The following is a 19,156-nucleotide window of genomic DNA, read 5'->3' on the forward strand; positions in this document are numbered from 1 at the left end:
TCGGTTCTGAGCCTCTGCACTGTTCTGTGTGATCGTTTGTTTCGACAACACTTCAACTCAGTGACTTATATCTCACCACCACGTCCATTCTCCCAACAAAACCACCCCCACTTCCAATTCGTTACTGGGAGACCGTTTCGCTGAAAACCTACGCTCTCTCCGCCAGTGAAAGCAAGATCTCCCAGTGTCCACACATTTAATTCCACGTCCCAAGCCCATTCTAATTTATCTATCCATGGCCTCTACTGACCAGCTGAAGCCACACTCAAGTAGGAGGAACAACACCTTATAGTCCGGCCGGGTAGACTCCAACTTGATGGCATGAACATTGACTTCTCTAACTTTCGGTAATGCCCTTCCTCCCCTTCTAACCCTATCCCTGACATATTTAGTTGGTTGTATGTTTCTCTCTCTCTCTCCATCTCCCTCTGGTGCTCCCCTCCCCCTTTCTTTCTCTCGAGGCCTCCCGTCCCATGACACTTTCCCTTCTCCAGCTCTGCATCACTTTTGCCAATCATCTTTCCCGCTCTCAGCTCCAACCCCCCCCCCCCACCCCACCATCTGGTCTTCATCCTATCTTTTCGCATGTTCTCCTCCCCATCCTACTTTCAAATCTCTTACTATCTTTCCTTTCATTTAGTTCTGACGAAAGGTCGCAGTCCTTAACGTCAATAGTGCTTCTTCCTAGAGATGCTGCCTTGCCTGCTGCGTTCCACCATCATTTTGCGTTTGTTGTTTGAATTTTCAGATTTCCTCGTGTTTGCCACTTCCAGTTCTCTCCTGTTCTCTGTACACCCCTTGAACAGAAACACACTCACATTCTCCGAGCCGGCGCACAATTCAAGACTTCAGGAACGGCGGAGTTCTGGGAATTGGTGACAGGGAACGAGCTTCCGAACATGGGAATTTCTGAAGGGACCCGGGGGAGTAAGCTTCAGATTGTAACTGAATCAGTGTGTTTGGGATAGGACTGCCCGGAGAATGCGTCACCCAGTGTCTAACATCAGGAGTGTGTGATGCGAATGTGTGGAGAGAGTTTCACTTTGTGCCTGAACCCGGGAGTGCGTGATGGGATGGTGTGGTGAGATTTTCACTCAGTTCTTGAATGTGTGAGTGCGTGCGTGCGTGCGTGTCAACAGTACAGCTCTGGAATAGTCCACCTCAGCTCAGTGTGTGTGTGTGTGTGTGTGTGTGTGTGTGTGTGTGTGTGTGTGTGTGTGTGTGTGTGTGTGTGTGTGTGTGTGCGCGCGCGTGTGTGTGTGTGTGTATGTGTGTGTGTGTGTGTGTGTGTGTGTGTGTGTGAGTGTGTGTGTGTGTGTGTGTGTGTGTGTGTGTGTGTGTGAGTGTGTGTGTGATGAGCCAGATAAGCCGAAAAGAGTGGCGGGAAATTGGATTTGAGTGGAAGTCAAAGGGTTTACCTCTTTGCATCTTGGTGACTGAAGGGCAAAAAAAAACTGTTGTTTGATTTGTTTTCAGCTTAATTATTGTTTCCTACTTTATAATCGCACAGTCATGACAGTAACAATGCCTGGTAGGAGAATAGAATGCTCCTCTTGCAAGATGAAAGAAAGCCATCCAGCTGCACCTTCTATCACTCGGCGTTACAGGGAGAGAACCGAAAATGGAGGAACTCGGGAACATTCGGAAAGCTGAGGGGTGATAGGGAGGACATATAAAGAAGTATTAACACTCAAGGTGTAGGATGCAGGAAACCAGGTGATAAACAACAAGGTTAAAGCAATTAAAGCCCAAAGGCGATGCAGAGTAACAGGTAGACCACTTTGGATACTACTGGATGGGAGGTGAGAGGTGCAAATGACTAAGCAAGAGAAAGTCTCACCGGTTAGTTCTCTGGCACAGAATATGGTTCTGAGGCTCAGAAAGGAGGGGGTGAAATGTCTTGAGCTGTATCGATAGTGTTGTCTTTGTTAGGGGAAGGGAAGTGAAGGTTATGTGGACGAGAAAAAGATTCCTTGATGGTATGCGGTCCATATACTCACCAGTTTATAGGTAGGAAAAGGGTTCCGGTTCACCAAACTTATGTATGTGCAGGTGTAGCCAAAATTAGAAAAAAATCTTTTCAAAATGTGGCTAAAAAGTTAGGTTTGGAACGAGATCTTCAGACACTGGGCTCTCTTCCTCGGAAGGTGCGACCCCTACAGACGGGACGAATTCATTTTATTTCATTTCAATTCAATTCAATTTAATTTTAATTGCAATTACATCACATATGACCGCCAGGGCCAAGCTGCTAAACACAAAACCAACTGTCACACGAGGCACAAAGCACACATAATATGTAGAAAATAGAACGTTTGCAAGCATATGTGGAATACGAGTGAATTACTTTCATGCTTTATGTACACGCACACACAAGCACGCGCGCGCGAATTTATTTATACATAAGCAACTTGTGGTCCTGGGCATTATAAAAGACACCAAAATCTACGAGCTGCAACAGCTGAGCTTGTCTTCTGCCGAGCGAACACTTGGGGACAGCACAGAGTCCTGCCTGGCGGCCGCGCTGCACCTTCCTTCATGGTACAGCTTCTTCATTTTCTCCGCCATCTGGAAACTCTCTCAGTTTACACCTGAACTGGAGGTGAACTAATGTACCACTGGGAAGGTTCGCAATTAAAAAAAACGGGTCGTTGTGCTGTTTAAGCTAGAGTTGCAGGGGGATGATAACCAGAATGATTAATCAGATTGTAGAGTCAATGTTGGGACAGATGTTGTTAAGACTTCAAATAATGTCAGCAAGTAAAATGTTGAGCCCGTTGGGTCTCATGTTCTCAGCTGCGTCCATTTAAAAGCAATAAGTATTCTACGAAAGGCAGATGAACTGAGGCCAGGGGCCAAAAATTGGAAGTACCATAGTTTGGCCAATAGTAAGACTTGGTTGTAGGAGGGCAGGTTTGCTTGCTCAACCTTCCAGTGCACCGCTGTTTTAGTCGTGCAAAAGCACATATAATTTAGGCTGAGTCGAGGCTTTAAAGGTGAAAGTGAGGAACAAGAAAGGTGTGAATTCGATCATGGGACTACATCGTCGACCAGCGAACAGTCCTGGACAGTTAGACGAGCAGATATGTGGGGAGCTTGTAGTCTCTTGTAAGAGACATCAGGTTGTGACATTATGTGATTTTTACATTCTTGGTATTGACCTTGAGCCTCATACTGTGAAAGGACCGCTGGGATAGATTTCTTAATCAGTTAAGAAAGGTTCGTTAAGCAGTAGGTAACAAGTCCCAGTGAGAGAATGCAATACTTGATCTCATCCTGTCGAATCGGACAAGCCAGGGGACAGAAGTTTGTGTCGGTGATCACTTTGCCTCTAGTGATGGTAAAAACTTTATATACAGTGTAATTATGGAAAACGATAGGTGTAACCTCGAGCTAAGTTTCTTTTTGAGGTTTATAACAATACGAGACGCAAATAGACTAGATAGCTTGTATCCTGTACTAACAGGGTGGAAATGTCTCATACCAGAGGACCTGTATGAAGGTGAGAGGAGGAAAGTTCAGAGTTTCGCATGGTTTTATTGTCACAGACATTAGCGGGTGATTGGAAAGTGCTGGCAGCGCTAGTGGTGGAGGGATCCTGGAGGCGTTTAAGTGCCTCTTTTAAAGGCACGCGGGTGTGCAGGGAATGGAGGGAGACGGATGTTGTGTCGGCAGAAGGAATTCACTTTAATTGGTATATCACAACTCTTGGACCGAAGTGGCTGCCTGTTATGTGATGTACGTTCTCTGCTCTGTAGAAAGAGCAGAGTGATTTGAGCTCATCGTGTGGGAAGAGCAGAGGGTTGGGTAGAACACGGAACTTGACGATTTATCGATAAACAGAGCGAACAACCAATTCACAGACGGCATAGGGTGTGAAAAAGACGCACAGTGACACCATCTTCAAAAGGGCACTGAAGAACCCCTTACGGTGTTTCTGTGTCACCGACACAAACCTGGTCGTGATAGGAACACACCCCTCATCTTGACACCCACACACTGACAGATCCTGCACTGCAACTCGGAAACTTCCTGGCTGTGTGCATAACACCCACCCTCCACAAAACCTCTCCCGGCATCCGTCAAACACTCCCTCTCCAACACTACTCCTCGTCTTCGTCACACATTCCCTCAACTACACCACTCCCGTCTCCGTCACCCGTCCCTCCCTTACAAGCTACCACGTTTTCGTGACAAAGTCCCTACCCTGCACACATTCCGGTCTGATTCAGTCTGTGTCTGAACCCAAGATGTTGGATGGGACATTGTGCAGAGATTTTCGCTCAGTGTTTGAAGATCTGTGTGTATGTATGCGTGTGATGAGCCAGAGTAGAGGGATAGAGTTGCGGGCAATTGGATTTGAGTGGAAGTTAGAGGTTTTATCTCTTTGAATCTTTAAAGAGGAGGGTCTTAGGCGAGTAAAGGTAAACAAAAAAAAACTGCTGGATGAATTTTATTAAGATTAATTATTGTTTCTCGCTTTATAATCACACAATCAGAGCAGTATCAATCTCTGGCAGGATTACTCCAGAGCCCCTCACAACTTCACCTGTAAGAAGCTGAGGGCGTGATAGTGAGGACATATAGAAAATTATTAACAGGTGAAGGATGCAGGAAACTGGGTGACAGAGAGGAAGGTGAAAGGGGTTAAATAGCCCGCAGAGACACCTTGTGGCCAACCCGTTCAATAACAGGTAGACATCTTTGGATACTTCCGGATGGGAGGAGAGAGGTGCAAATGGCCAATCAGGGGAAAGCCTCACTGGTCATGTCTTTGGAACTGACTATGTCTCTTTGGCGCAGAAAGGGTTGTCTTTACTAGGGAACGGTAAAGATGTAATGTGGACGAGAACGAGATTCCTCGATGCTATGTGGTCGTTATCTTGGCCAATGTCTCGTTAGGAAAAGGGAGACAGTTCTCCAATCTCATGTATGTGCAGGTGAGGACATGACTGGAAAGAACATTCAGTTTATAATTTGGCAAAAGAAGTGGGGATGGAACGAGGTGTTCAGATATGTGTATCACTGGGCTCTCTTCCTCGGAAGGTGCGACCTCTACCAGCGAGACGGTTTCATCTTATTTCAATTCAATTAAATTTAAGTTTAATTGCAATTCCATCAACCATGGGTGCCCGTGAATACAGCCAGGACCAAGCTGCAAAACACAATGCGAACTGTCACATAATGTGCATGGAAGAGAAAGATAGAAAGCACCTGCAGGATTTCAGTAAAATACTCTCACTCATTATGTACACAAGCACACATGCACGCGTGCGCGCATATATGTCATAGACACTTTAAAAGCCACTGAAATCTACAAACTACAACAGCTGACCTTGTCATCTGCCGAACCGACACCAGGGGCAGCACAGAGTTCTGGCTGGAGGCCGCACCCCACCGCCCCACGTCGTGGGGCGCACCCCTCCGCCATCCAGCAACTCTCACTGTTTCCACCTGAACCGAGGTGAAACTAATCTCCCAGCGGGAAGGTTTGCCTTTAAAAAAGGGGTCGTTGTGGTCTTTAATCTAGAGTTGCAGGGGGATGATAACCAGAATGATTGAACAGATAGTCGAGTAATTGTTGGAACAGTTGTTGTTAAGACCTCAAACAAAGTAAGGAAGCAAAATGTTGAGCCCCCTGGGACTCATGTTCTGAGCAGTGTCCGTTTAAAAGCAATAAATATTGTACGAGAGGCAGATGAGGGGGTAGGGGCCAGCGACTGCAAGTATGACAGTTTAGCCATTAGTAAGATTTGTTTACAGGAGGGGCAGGTATGTTAGCTCAACCTTCCAGTTTACCGCTGTCTGAGTCGTGATAGTGCACGTAGAATTTAGGCAGAGGCGAGTCTTTCAAGATGGAACTGAGGAATAAGCAAGGTATGAAATCGTTCAGGCGGCTACATTGTTATGTTTCACAGGGGACAGGTAATGTTCCAGCTTTTTAGAACACCGGTCAGGTATTTGGGGTTACGTGACATTTGACCTGCGCACCAAGCAGTCTCTCATATTATCATTCTCCTTCCAGTTCCTCTGTCTCATCTCCCTATTACTCTCCTTCCCCCTCCTTCGCCTCCTCACACTCCGTCCCCTTTTTACCCCCCCCGATGCAAACGCCCTCACACCCCGTTCTCTCCCACCACAACTTTCCTCGTTTTTTCTCACCGATTCCTTTTCCTTTTCTCCCCCTGTTTAGTGAGGTAGCATCCATTGTTTTTTTGTGCAGAGATTTCCACAAGTTCTCCACACTCTGAGAATAACACTGCGTCCTCATCTCCATCCGAAATCTCCCACCCCGCATCCTGAGGCTATGCCCCACGGTGTCGTCTGACCTACAGTGAGAACAACTTCCCTGCCTCTATCTTATCTATCCCTTTCATAATTTTATATATTTCTACTAGATCTCCTCTTATCCTTCTGATTTCCAGAGAGTACTTTCCCAGGCGACACAATCGCTCCTTACAGTCTAACTCCCTCATCTCTGGAATCAACTTCGTGAAACTACTCAGCTCCGCCTCCAAAGGCAGTACATCCTTTCTGAAGCAGACCAGAACTGCACACAGTATCCAGATGTGGCCTCACCAGTTACACTGTCCGGTTGCAGCTTAACCTTCCTGGTCATAATTTCCATTCCTCTGGCAATGAAGGACACCATTTCATTTGCCTGCTGCACCTGGAAACCAACATTTTGTGATGCATGCACATGCAGTCCGAGGTCCCGCTGCACAGCAGCATGCTGCAGTTTTTTTAAACTAGTTAAACAAAAATCTACTGGTTAGGGGTGTTCTGGATAGTGTGGAGGGCTGTTAAAGTTCACAGCTTGACATTGATAGAATGCCAAACTGGGCTAAGAATTGGCAGATGGAGTTCTACCCAGATAGGTGTGAGGTGGCTCATTTTGGTCGGTCAAATATGGTGGCAAAATATAGCAGAAATGGTAAGACTATTGGCAGTGTGGAGGATCAGAGGGATCTTTGGTCCGAGTCCACAAGTAGCTCAAAACTGCTGCGCAGTTTGATTCTGTTGTATCGAAGGTATACAGTGAATTGGCCTTCATCAACTGCGGGATTGTGTTTCAGAGCCGATTTGCAATGGTCCAGCTATGTAAAGCCTTTGTCAGGTGTAGGGGATGACGTGACATTTCACGCGGGTTACGTAGCCGTCTCTCATATTCCAACTTCCAATTCCTCTATGTCATCACTCCCCCGCCCCCATTACCCGCCTTCCCCCCTTCTTCGGCCCATCGCGATCCATCCGTTTTTCACCCACCCCGCATTTACCCTCCCTCACTTCCCGTTCTCTCTCACCACACCTTTCCTCCCTCCGTCTCCCCGATTTTTTTTTTCCTTTCGTCTCCCTGTTTAGTGAGGTAGCGTCCATTGTTTCATTATGCAGAGATCTCCACAAGGTCCCCAGTCTCTGAGAATAACACTCCGTCCCCATCTTCGTCCGAAATCTCCAACCCCGCATCCTGAGGGCATACACCTCGTTCTCGTCTGAACTACAGTGAAATTATCTTTCCTGCCTCTATCTTATCTATCCCTTTCATAATTTTATATGTTTCTATAAGATCTCCTCTCATCTTTCTGAATTCCAACGAGGACAGTCGCGGGCGACACAATCGCTCCTGACAGTCTAACTCCCTCATCTCTGGAATCAACCTCGTGAACCTCCTCTGCACCGCCTCCAAAGGCAATTTTTCCTTCCTCAAGCAGTCCAGAACAGTACACAGTTCTCCAGATGTAGCCTCACCGGTACCCTGTACAGTTTCAGCGTAACCTCCCTGGTTTAGTTTCCATCCGTCTGGCAATGAAGAACACCATTCCATTTGCCTGCTGCAACTACAAACCTAAATTTGCTGATGCATGCACATGCTGCAGTTCTTTTAATTATGTTGTTCCCTTCCGCAGTTGCTGACCTTGCATTTTTTAGTTATTCGTTGGTCTCGCGAGACCATGGATTTTCGCCTTGGAAGGCTTCCAGGGAGCAATCAACTTCCTAACACTTTGCTTCATCCATCCACCTCCAAATTTCACCTGTCGTCTGGCGTTTCTCTTTCCCCTCAGGTATAGTAGACAGTGTTTTAAGCAAAGAGAGGAGGAATGGGCTAAGAATTCTATACTTGAATGCGTGTAGTGTCAGAAATAAGACAGATGAGCTTGAAGCTCAGATGAAAATGGGGAACTACGATATTGTTGGGATAACGGAGACATGGCTGCAAGGGGATCAGGCCTGGGAATTGAGTGTACCAGGGTATACGTGCTATCGTAGAGACAAAAATATGGGAAGAGGGGGTGGGGTGGCCCTGTTGGTGAGGAATGAGATTCAGTCCTTAGCAAGAGGTGACTTGGGAACATGGGAAGTAGAGTCTGTGTGGATTGAGCTGAGGAACAGTAAGGGTAAAAAGTCCCTAATGGGTGTTGTGTACAGGCCCCCAAACAGTAGCGTGGATATTGGGTACAAGTTGATTAGGGAGTTAACATTGGCATGTGCTAAAGGTAATGCAGTCGTTATGGGAGATTTCAACATTCAGGTGAACTGGGAGAATCAGGTAGGTGCTGGACCCCAGGATAAGGAGTTTGTGGAGTGTCTAAGGGATGTTCTTTTGGAACAGCTTGTGCTTGAGCCAACCAGGAACGAGGCTATTTTGGACTTGGTGATGTGTAATGAACAGGAATTGATAAGTGATCTTGAAGTAAAGGAGCCATTAGGAAGTAGTGATCATAACATGATAAGTTTTCATCTACAATTAGAGAGGGATAAGGGCAGATTAGAGGTGTCAGTGTTGCAATTAAATAAAGGAGACTACGGAGCCATGAGGGAAGAGCTGGCCAAAGTTAAATGGGTGGATGACCTGGCAGGAAAGACAGTGGATCTGCAGTGGCAGATATTATTGGGCATAATACAAAAGATGCAAAAGCAGTTCATTCCAATGAGAAGGAAGGATTCAAAGAAGGGGAAGGGGCCACAGTGGTTGACAAAGGAAGTCAGAGATTGTATAGCATTAAAGAAAAAGAAGTATGACAGGGCTAAAATGAGTGGGAATACAGATGATTGGGAACGTTTTAAGGAACAGCAGATCTTAACTTACAAAGCAATACGGAGAGAAAAAATCAGGTATGAGCTCAGTGTAGCCAGGAATATAAAAGGGGATAGCAAAAGCTTTTTTAGCTATGTGAAGAGAAAGAAGATAGTTAAGAACAATGTTGGCCCCTTGAAGAATGAACTGGGAGAAATTGTTATGGGAAACAGGGAAATGGCAACAGAATCTAATGCGTACTTTAGATCTGTCTTCACCAGGGAGGACACAAGCAATCTCGCAGATGTATGGATGAGCCAGGGTCATAAGATATCAGAGGAATTAAGACAGATTGGCATTAGGAAAGAAACTGTGATGAGTAGACTGGTAGGACTGAAGGCTAATAAATCCCCGGGTCAAGATGGTCTGCATCCGAGGGTTCTAAAAGAGGTGGCTCAGGAAATTGCGGATGCATTGGTAATCATTTTCCAATGTTCCTTAGATTCAGGATCAGTTCCCGAAGATTGGAGAGTGGCTAATGCTTTCCCACTTTTCAAGAAGGGAGGGAAGGAATAAACGGAGAACTATCGCCCTGTTAGCCTAACGTCAGTCGTGGGGAAGATGCTTGAGTCCATTATTAAGGACGAAATAGTGGCACATCTAGATGGCAGAAATAGGATTAGGCCGAGCCAGCATGGATTTACCAAGGGCAAATCATGCTTGACTAATCTGTTGGAGTTTTTTGAGGGTGTAACTAGGATGTTAGACGAGGGTAAGCCAATGGATGTTGTGTACCTAGATTTTCAGAAGGCATTCGATAAGTTGCCACATAGGAGATTGGTGAGTAAAATCAGAGCTCATGGCATTGGGGGCAGGGTTTCAACATGGATAGAACACTAGTTGGCAAATGGTAGCAGTGAATGGGTGTTTCTTGGACAGGCTGAAGGTGACTAGTGGGGTACCACAGGGTTCTGTATTGGGACCACAGCTCTTTACGATTTATGTCAATGATTTAGATGAGGGCATTGAAAACTATATCAGCAAGTTTGCTGACGATACTAAACTGGGTGGCAGTGCGACATGCGAAGAGGACGTTAGGAGAATGCAGGGTGACTTGGATAGGCGGAGTCAGTGGGCAGATACTTGGCAGATGTCATTCAATGTGAATCAATGTGAAGTTATCCACTTTGGAAGCAGGAACAAGAGGACAAAGTATTTTCTGAACGGTGTAGAGTTAGGTAAGGGAGAAATGCAAAGAGAGCTAGGAGTCCTAGTTCATCAGTCAATGAAGGTGAATGAGCAAGTGCAACAGGCAGTGAGGAGGGCAAATGGAATGTTGGCCTTTGTTACAAGGGGAATTGAATAAAAGAGCCAGGGCCCTGGTGAGACCACATCTGGAATATTGTGTACAGTTTTGGTCTCCAGGTTTAAGGAAGGACATTCTGGCAATTGAGGAAGTGCAGCGTAGATTCACTAGGTTGATTCCTGGGATGACAGGGCTGTCTTATGCAGAGAGATTGGAGAAATTGCGCTTGTACACGCTGGAATTCAGGAGATTGAGAGGGGATCTGATTGAAACGTTTAAGATAATTAAAGGATTTGATAGGATTGAGGCAGGAAATATGTTAAAGATGTTGGGAGAGTCCAGTACCAGAGGGCATGGATTGAGAATAAGAGGTCAGTTATTTAATAAGAGGTCAGTTGAGGAGGAGCTTCTTCTCCCAGAGAGTTGTGGAGGTGTGGAATGCACTGCCTCGGAAGACGGTGGAGGCCAATTCTCTGGATGCTTTCAAGAAGGAGCTGGATAGATATCTGATGGATAGGGGAATCAAGGGATATGGGGACAAGGCAGGGACTGGGTATTGATAGTGAATGATGAGGCATGATCTCAGAATGGCGGTGCAGACTCGAGGGGGCGAATGGTCTACTTCTGCACCTATTGTATACTGTATATATTGTATATTGTATAGATCACCTTTCAAATCTACTCCTCTGCTTTGTTTCCCCTCCAGACCTGCTGAAGGGCTTCGGCCCGAAACGTTGACTGTATTATTTTCCATAGATGTTGCCTGGCCTGAGAAGTTTCTCCAGAAGTTGGTCTAATCAACCACCCCTCGTTTTGTCATGTATTTAGTAATATGGGGAAGTAACGTACAGCATACAAGACTATATATACCATTGATCCAGCTAATCGCATTCAGCCGACTCAAGGAGTTGAATAAATCTGCAGTTGAATTCTATGCACAGGGGATGAAGTTAAAATGTGGTTGTCTTAGGAACGCATTCCTGCGAATGACAGGGGCACGCTGTTACATTATCACACTGTCAGTGTTAAGGCTCCAGAGACAATAACATTATCATCATGGTCAACGGTGGTCAAATTCATGTGCACTCTCAGACTCAGCAGCAGTATGCACGTCTCTCGAAAATGCGTGTGAGTCAGAAAATCTGCGCACTTCCCCAAGTAAGGACGCACATTCGGCGACCCAGACGAAGAATCATTTCAAACACAAAATGTCTGCCTTGACATTAACTGCTCCACGCATCCCAAAGGTCGTGAGCACATCACCAAATTCGCCGACACACACAGATCAACCAAAACCCTTATGAACTCCCAGATGCTCCCACAGAAACGTGGCGACTCCATATTCGCCGAAAGACCCCCAAATATGCTATCCCCAAATACGAGCGCATCCCCAAAACAAGAACAAACTACAGAAGCCGTGTGAATCCATGTGCACCCCGAGACCCTGTGCAATCCATTTTAGCTGACACGCAATACCCAATACCCAGTGCAGATCGCACCCTAAACCCGCTGACACCCCCACATGCCCATGAGATTTTTCCGAGCAAGATACATTCGAAACAGTTGAGAAAATGACATCGTCGACGAAAACAATCCGCACTCAACACATTCGTGTGCAAATGTTGATCCGCCAACACACCCAAATCTATGTGTATACCCAAATACGTGTGCACGGCCATATTTGAGACTAAATTTCGAGTGATGTCTAAGTTTCTTCCTTAAATCTCACTGGAGGTTCTTTTTTTCGCCTTCTCTTAAATTGCACTAATTTCTAAAAGCGCAGCGCGGTACGTTTAAAAGTAAGTTTAAAATATGTTACAGTATTGATTAAAAATTATACCAATAGTCTGTAAAGTTGCCCAGCGCTCCGGATTATCGGAATTTACTTTAGCAGAGGCTTTGCTTCAATAAATCAAAACAGCCCGCCGTGAATCCACAAAACATGTGCATATCACCAAATCAGTGCGCCCTCCAAACACACTGACACATCACATATATAATAGACAATTCATGTCCAACAGTTCAGAAAATGGCTGTTCCAATATTTAAAATTCGCACCACTCGAAAATATGATTGCAACTGTTGATTGGTAAACAAACAGCCCCTGGAATATACGAACATCACAACATCTAATTACGTCCCCGTAATTGACTACAGACCCCTAAATTGGAGCGTATCCTCAAATCCTTGTGCATATTTGCCGCCAAACCCTAAATCTACGCATACCGAAATTCAGTGCTCACCCCATTTTTTTGTGGATTCAATTTTAAATCCGTGCGCATTCCCAAATCCAAGTTCACACCATAGCAGTGTGCACCCCTTATTCTCCGAAAATGCCCAATTCAGTGCGCACCCCAAAACCGCTGACATTCTGACATGCAGTTTAGAATCCTTTCAAGAATTAATTCCTGGACATTAAAATCTGCACACAACCCAAATTCATTTGCAACTTCAGATCCGCCAACACGCCCAAATCTTTATCTCACCTCAAATCCGTGTTTACATGTACACAGTCCCAAATCCATGTACACCTCAAATATGGGCACCATCAACTAGGAGCGCACCCTAAAATTCATGCGAATATTATACCCGCGGAGAAACCCACTTGCACATTAGATTATCCCAGAGGAAGTATCATTTAAAATAATTCACGTCAAATTTCAAATTAAATTCATTATTCATGTGATCGAAATGAAACAACTTTGAGATTCGGCACACTTTCACACCGCAGGCACCGCAAATACGTGAGAAATCCGTGCGCATCTTCAAATGCAAATGCATCCCCACAACTTCAAAACCGTGGACGCACACGCGTTAGATTATCTCAAAAGAAAAAAAAAGACAAATGAATGTGGAGGTTTCAGCTTGTTTGGGCTGCGCATGGTAATGCGCACCAATTTGACGATGCACATGGATCTGGTGATGCGCACCAATTTGACGATCCACATGGATCTGGTGATGCGCACCAATTTGACGATGCACAAGAATTTGGTGATGCGCACCAATTTGACGATGCACACGGATTTTGTAATGCGCACCAATTTGACGATGCACATGGATCTGGTGATGCGCTCCAATTTGACGATCCACATGGATCTGGTGATGCGCACCAATTTGACGATGCACATGGATTTGGTGATGAGCACCAATCTGACGATGCACAGGGATCTGGTGATGCGCACCAATTTGACGATGCACACGGATTTGGTGATGAGCACCAATTTGAAGATGCACATGGATTTGGTGATGAGCACCAATTTGACGATGCACACGGATTTGGTGATGAGCACCAATTTGAAGATGCACATGGATTTGGTGATGAGCACCAATTTGACGATGTACATGGATCTGGTGATGAGCACCAATTTGACAATGCACATGGATTTGGTGATGAGCACCAATTTGACGATGTGCATGGATCTGGTGATGAGCACCAATTTGACGATGCACATGGATTTGGTGATGAGCACCAATTTGACGATGCACATGGATCTGGTGATGCGCACCAATTTGACGATGCACATGGATCTGGTGATGAGAACCAATTTGACGATGCACATGGATTTGGTGATGCGCACCAATTTGACGATGCACATGGATTTCGTGATGTGCACCAATTTGACGATGCACATGGATTTGGTGATGTGCACCAATTTGACGATGCACATGGATCTGGTGATGTGCACCAATTTGACGATGCACATGGATTTGGTGATGAGCACCAATTTAATGATGCACATGGATTTGATGATGAGCACCAATTTGACGATGCACATGGATCTGGTGATGCGCACCAATTTGACGACGCACATGGATTTGGTGATGTGCACCAATTTGACGATGCACATGGATTTGGTGATGAGCACCAATTTGACGATGCACATGGATCTGGTGATGCGCACCAATTTGACGATGCACATGGATCTGGTGATGCGCACCAATTTGACGATGCACATGGATTTGGTGATGCGCACCAATTTGACGATGCACATTGGTTTGGTGATGCGCACCAATTTGACGATGCACATGGATTTGGTGATGAGCACCAATTTGACGATGAACATGGATTTGATGATGAGCACCAATTTGACGATGCACATGGATCTGGTGATGCGCACCAATTTGACGATGCACATGGATTTGGTGATGTGCACCAATTTGACGATGCACATGGATTTGGTGATGAGCACCAATTTGACGATGCACATGGATTTGGTGATGAGCACCAATTTGACGATGCACATGGATCTGGTGATGCGCACCAATTTGACGATGCACATGGATCTGGTGATGAGAACCAATTTGACGATGCACATGGATTTGGTGATGCGCACCAATTTGACGATGCACATGAACATGGTGATGTTCGCTGATTTGGGTTGCCTTTTTCAGTCGTTGGACACAGATAGATTTGCTGAGTGGACGGATCAAAATTTGCGTGCGGATTATTAATATCGAGGCTGCCATTTTTTTCCATTGTATTTTATTGATTGTTTCTCCGGGAAAATCTGATGTACAAGTGGCGGAGTCCGCGGGTTTAGGGTGTGCACTGAACTTACGATTGCGCAATTTTATTTCTTGTCGACCGGGTTGCACACGGTCTTGTGGTTCATGTGGATGTGGGGTTGTGCCTGGATTTCGGAGTGTTCTCTAATAAAGGGTTGCAAACTGAATTAGGGGAGTGCTCCGATATCGGGGTGCGCACCTTTTTAGGGAGAGCAAATTTAGGGTAGGGTCTTCACGTTTTTGTGAGTGCATATCGATTTGGTGACGTGGTGGTTTTTACCAGACAGACATTTTCTGTTAACAATGATTGGGTCTTCTAATATGCCTGAGGATGTGCGCAGATGTGGGGGTGCAGGATTTTAGTGTAGTCTTGAATATGGGGCTGCACACGGAAGACTTTGGCGCACAGATGGCTTGCTAAACACGAGACGGTCATTTTCTGTATTGATTGATAATCCCTTATGGCTCTCGGGTGTCAGAGAGTTTGGGGTGCGCACCGAATTTGTGTTTCCGCAGATTTAGGGCTGCTTCGACATATATGGGCGGCAACCGATTTGCGATGCGAACGGATTTAGTGAAATCACCGGATTTGGGGATACACATCAGCAGGTTTGGTGATGTACACGGTCTTCGATGCTCCCGGATTTGGTGTCCTGACAAATCTCACGGTTGCTTAATTGATAAACTTTACTTTATTAACTTTATTAATAAATACACTTCCACTTTTCTACTCTGCTCTTGCTATGATTTTTAAGTTGGAAGTTGCTACTTTCTGAACTATTTGAAATTATTTCTCCTCTCGGATAACCTAATCAGGTTCGGAGTGCGCACCCATTTTGGTGTGCATACGGATTTGGGAATACACGTGGATTTTGGTTGTCGGAGTAATTGGGTATAATGCCAAAATTGAAATTGCTTATTTTACAGATAGTCGGATAAATAATGCACTTTAACGTTGTTCTTGCTATTTTTTTTTAAAGTGGATTGAGCTATCTTCTGAAATGTTTGAAATGTTTCTCTTTCTAGGATAAACAATTGTACATATAGGCGCGGACTCGGATTTGGGGGTTCTCAGAGATTTTGACATGTGCGCGGCGAGTTTGGGTACACACGGATTTGGGTATGTCGGTGTATTGTGGGGGCTTGACGAATTACAATGTTGTTTCACTTATATATACTTTAATAATAGAATTCGGAAGTTTGTTTTAGATTTTTGAATGCGAGGCTATTTTGTGAACTGTTTGACCGGACTCGTGATTTCGGATAATCCAGCGTACATGTGGGTTTGTCGTCTGAATTGGGGTGCATGTGGATTTAGGTCGAGCTCTTACTCGGTCATGCGCACAGATTTGTGGTTGAATACGGACTTGGGAATGTGCGCAGATTTAGGCGTCTGTTGTTTAATATGGCGGTGAACAGTTTACACCCAGATCTGTGTGTGTCAAACTATCTGGAATTGCAGATGCATTTTGAGATTCGTGCGGATTTTAAGGTCGAAGCAGTCATTTTCTAATCGATTTGAAATGATTCCCTCTGAGATAATCTATTATGCATGTTGGAGAATCAGCGTGTATGGAGAGAGCACTGATTTTTGGGATTACGCAGATTTAGGGCGGTGTCGACAAATATGCCCTCGCACACCAGTCTGGGGATGTGAACAGATTTAGTGATGTGTCCAACAATATGGAGGTGCAAACTTATTTGTAACGCTCATTGATGAGCGAGGAGCGTGCAGGCCAGTATGTGAGTGTTTACTGGTTTTGGCAAATATATCCTCACACACTACTCTGAGGATGCGAACAGTTTCAGTGATTTGGATTGTTAGATATCGGAAGGTTGTTTCATTCAGAGATAATTTCAGAACCAATGCTCCCTGAAATTTTCACCAGTATTCTTGTAACTTTATGCTGGAGGCAGCCATCTTGTGAACTGCCCGAAATTTTTCTTGCCCTGTGATACTGCATGGTGCGTGTAGGGGTGTCAGCGGATTTGCGATGCCCATTAAATTGAACATTAACACAGAGTTAAGGCAAAATAGTCAAACATGTAATGCCTTTGATGGCTGGATCTCAGAAGAATGAGGGGGACGGATGTTGTTTTTGGAAATGATTGAATGTTTAAAGGCATCGATAAAGTAGATGTGGAGAGAAGGTTCCCTGTGGTGGGACAGTCAATACCAGCGGACCTACATCGGAATGGCGGTCCGTCCTTTCAGAACGGAGATTGGGAGCATTAGGTACACGTAAATGTGTGTGATAAAACCATCAGCAGCAATAGAACGGACCTGGAGTCTGCTTTTGCAGTTAACTAACATTATTCAATTAGAAACCACATAATATAACATCTTAAACCAGGTAAATCGAAAATTAGCAGAGTTATGCTGATAGAGGCGAATAAAATAAAGTTCCCAAACTCATTCAAGTTCGGCAGGCAAGAGTTACAGTCTGCCGATGGTCTGGAAGAAAGTTCAGTTCAATCCACAGAACTGAGGTGAGAGAGACGTATTTGTAATCTGAATAAACAGGGGTCGTTGGTCTTGCCGTTCTCCTTTGAATTCTTCAAGTTAGTCAAATGTGACTCCCCTAAAGGTACCGACTTCAGTGGAAAATCTACTAACCCAGGCCAGGGTTAAACACACCGGTAGTTTGCACAGCGTCACCCTTGCACTCACTGTGACGGCCTCTGATCAATCTCACTTGATCGATCCACAAACCACCCTCGCGTGCACTAGAAGAATTCATCCAGTGACTCCTTCGTCACCGGCCTCTGTGAGTCTCTTCTGTTTGTCTGCCAGAAAGACAGTCGACATCACTCATGCTGAACATCAGCTGTCCATCATGTAACTCCTCCTCTCTCTCCATAGCAACTCGGTCAGCAGTAGAAGACTACGTCTCTCTCTCTCTCTCTCTCTCTCTCTCTCTCTCTCTCTCTCTCTCTCTCTCTCTCTCTCTCTCTCTCTCTCTCCTTAAAGGCATAGTCCATAGCGAAAGAAACTTAAGATCCCATCAAAGGAGGAATTTATTTCCTCACAGTATGGTAAGTCTGTGGAATGGGTAGCACAGGCGGCTGTGGAGTTTGAATTTAGATATATTGAAGTCAGAGGTTGACAGATTCTTGATTACTCAGGACATGAAGGAATATGGTGAAAAGGCAGGAGATTGTGGCTGAAGGGGACCTGGATCAGACATGATGACATGGCGCAGCAGACTCGATGGCCTAATTCTGCTCCGATATCTCATGGTCTGATTTGAGGCTGTGTTGCCGAGTGTCAGCATCTCAGTGGATCTGACCTGGTGGGACCAACCGAGAGTGAGGGAGAGGGAAAGACTGACAGAAACGGAGGAGAGGTATAGTAGGATAAGTAGGAACAAGTGAAAGGGGTAGTGGTGCACAGTAGGGGGGAGTCACGGAGTCCAGGTATGTTTTATCGGATGGATGGGGTAATATAAATCTGTCCTGATGTCGGAGAGGGAGGAGATGACGAAGTCATAGAAGGTTGTAGTTGAGCAAGTACAGGAGTTGGAAAGTCACGTTGCAGTTGAAAAAGACGTTCGAGAGGGGCACCAGGTTCGGTTCTGCTCGCCCCTTCTCTTCTGTGACCTCTGACCCGAAGGCCGATGTGAGAATCATCACTCAGATGACTGAACACTCGCCGGTCCCCGGGTTCCGAATCTCTACCTGGTGGGCCACTGGAAACCTTTGCCACCACCAGGCTGGACTGTTCAAGGACTCGGTGGTGAGGAACGCTCATAAAAGGTTCGCATTCATTTCCCGGGCAAGGATTTAATTTTAAGGCTCTGCTGAGGCCTCATTTGGTGTGTGCTTCCCTGTCACTTTCACTTTAAGACTCGGACTGACAGTTTCTGCCTCTCACAATCCTTCCTGGAATGTTTGTAATTCAAGCGCTCATGCTGAGCACTCAGTGCTCAACCGTAGGAAATCCATTTCCAGCGCTGTTGGTTGTGATCCGACACCTCCCAGTATTCTCATGAAACAGCGCCTGGCCTCCAACTTCGCAGCTACATCTTCGCCAGAAAACAGCCTGGCCGAATCCACACTTGCCAGATCACTCCTGCCGACAAAACAGTCAGCCTTCATTCAATTTGAACTAAACCCGAGGTCATAAATACCCCTTTCCATAATCACCTTGAATCTAATGGCAATATCATCCCTTTAAGACTCGGGCTGGTTCGAGATGCAAAGTGCTCGCCTGCACAAACTTTTGACCCCTGCCTTGTTCCATTCCGCAGGAGGAGATCCAGTATTGCACACTCTAGTTGGAAATATCTACCTACTGATGAAGGAAACTTTCTTGAAACCATTTGAGA

This window comes from Hypanus sabinus, unplaced genomic scaffold, assembly GCF_030144855.1.
Source record: "Hypanus sabinus isolate sHypSab1 unplaced genomic scaffold, sHypSab1.hap1 scaffold_501, whole genome shotgun sequence".
NCBI classification, from domain to species: Eukaryota; Metazoa; Chordata; class Chondrichthyes; order Myliobatiformes; family Dasyatidae; genus Hypanus; species Hypanus sabinus.